We start from the raw sequence: 2,601 nt of genomic DNA, 5'->3' as shown, positions 1-2,601 counted from the left end.
TATTGTCGTAAAAATATTTAAGGCAATAATGCAAGAAAAAAGTCAATTTTCAGCTTTTTACTCCCAAAATAGTAATAACATGTTGGATTTTATGGCAAGATAAACATCCCCCAAAACAGGGATTACCATGATGAACTAAGACGGCTTCCCAAATCCCAGACCCCCCTCCTCACAGAGGACAGACAGGCGAACCAAGATCCATCCCAGGGGTACCTGCCTTGGGGAGGAGGGATGGAGGCCAGGATGCAGGACAGACACCCCTCACCTCCAGGGTCCTGGCCTCTGCCAGAGTCAGTGTGCGTGAGTGTGTGCACCTGTGCAAGTGTATGAGTGTACATCTTGCAAGTGTGTGCATGTGTGTGTGTACCTGTGTGTGTGCACACCTGTGCAAGCATGTGGACTGCATACCTCCATACGGACGTGTGTGTGTGTGTGTGTGTGTGTGTGTGTGTGTGTGCTCGGGCCACTAGGGCACGCAGGGGAGGCAAGACTCCGGGAGGAAGGAAGGACTCCCAGGCTGGGCGGCCGGGGCTGCAGTGGAGAAATGTGGGCAGATGACAGGACAAGTGTGCCTTGTGGACTGCGCTGAGTGTGGGGCACACAGCACAGGACGGCGTGGCTCCCACGCAGTGGAGACCAGTGTGGACCAGGAGCTATGCCATCACTGCCATGAGGTCCTCCGCTGGAACAGGTGCCGGCTGGGAGGAAGTGGGGGAGACACAGCCGGGGGCAGTGTGTGGACTTTGAAATGATTGCGCCTTTGGGTCGACCCGAGTCGGCCCACGGGGCCTCTTCACACCTGTGTAGCTGCTGGGAAGCAGCCCCACAGAGGGGTAGGAGCCGCGGGCGGTGGGAGGGAGGGGTGACAGTCTGTACCCCGGGCTCTTTGCAGCCTTTGGGAGCCTGAGCAGCAGCTGAGTGGGGGTCTGGTCTCAGGGACACCCTGGTGGCCCTGGGGGTCATGACCAGGAGAAGGCAGTGCCCCATGGGGTCAGGCGTGGAGGAGGTGTCCTCTGGATCCTGAGGGGCCAGGCAGGGGGACCTGGGTCCAGGGTTGGGGGCCTCTGTTCTTACCCGCGGAGCCCAGGCATGCTGGTTAGACTATCTCCATCGAGGCCTCAGAGGGAGGACCTGAAGTCCCCATGGCGTCTCCGCGCAAGCCGGCCACTCCAGACGCCAATGCACAGTCAGCCTGTCCCCTGAACATGCTTTTGGTCGAAGCACGACTTTGAGGGGCACCTGGCCGCACCCCCCACGTGCCCATGTTCCCTGGAGGACGCCGCTCCAGTGTCCTTCCTCCCAGCGCCTGTCCCAGCCCATTCCCCTCGGTCCACACCCAGGAACCAAGTGCAGTCACTGGGGTGCTGAGGGCAGCTGGGTGCCACACTGGGCGGCACCCCCTCCCTCTCCTTCCCGCACACCCTGGGCACCACAGCCGTTCTGCACACAGCCCGGCGCTCCACAGCTCTGCTTCCTCCTCTGTTTAACCAGCCTCTTCCCAACGTTGCATTTCAATGTCACTGTTAAATGACACTGTTAAATGTCACTGTTAAAGAGAAAATTCTGGTGAATAGAACAAACATACTTGTCTTGAACCATTATTTAAAATAAATGACACACTCTCATGGATTTGCAGAGCCCAGTGTAGATAGAAGGCTGATTTCCTCACTTATTTGGCAGAGACCAAAGCTGGAGATGATCCCTGGGCGTCTAGGCATCCTGTCCCATGAGGGTGGGGGCTGAGTGTGGAGTCGTCCACGTAGCTCACGGACACGGACACTCACAGACCTGCCAGCAAGGCTGGATTCCTTGTTCTTTCTAGAAGTGCATCACCAAACACACGGAGGCTGTGGGGAGCTGGAGCAGAGCAGAAGAGGGCGAGAGCGGAGCACAGCGCTGTGGCTCCTGCCCAGGAGGATCTCAGGCTCCACCCAGCCCCGGAAGCCCGATTCTACCCCAGGCCGCAGTTCGTGCCACCCTGAGCCCAGCAGGTTCACATCGAGGGCCCGGGCCCCTGGGAACCCCCTGCTTTTCCCCACTCAGGAGGCGGACTCTGCAGCTGCGTGAGGTGCTGCACGGCATCCTAAACCCGCCAGCTAAAGGAAGGCCGTTCCAAAGAGCTCAAAATCATCTAGGAGGTGGATTTTTCTTCAAAGTTAATGACAAACCAGAAGGAAATCAGCTAGGATTTGGGTAACTTACAAAGGCAAAGAAAAAAAAATCAGTACAAAGAAAGACGAAATTATCTTGAAGGTTAAATGATTCAATGAAATTGCCCACGTGCATCAAGTCACTTATTGCACCCAGTTCCCTGAGATGCCCACGGCGTGGTCCAGGTTCACCCACGCTGCTGCCTGCGGCAAGACATCCTTCTTCTCTGACGTGGAACAGGGTTCCCCCATATACACGCCACGTTTTCCAGGTTCACGCATCTGACAGTGGACTAGTCTGCTTCCGCATCTTAGCTGCTGGGAATCTTATTGCGGTGAACTCGGGGGTGCTGGTGACTCTTCGAGATCCTGATGCAAAGTAGTCACAGAGGGACAAACACTACGTGATGCCACTGACACGGGGTTTCTAAACCAGTCTAACCCGCAGAAA

The sequence above is a fragment of the Canis lupus genome, chromosome 34 (assembly GCF_003254725.2).
Source record: "Canis lupus dingo isolate Sandy chromosome 34, ASM325472v2, whole genome shotgun sequence".
Taxonomy (NCBI): Eukaryota; Metazoa; Chordata; class Mammalia; order Carnivora; family Canidae; genus Canis; species Canis lupus.
This window is presented reverse-complemented; position numbering follows the sequence as displayed.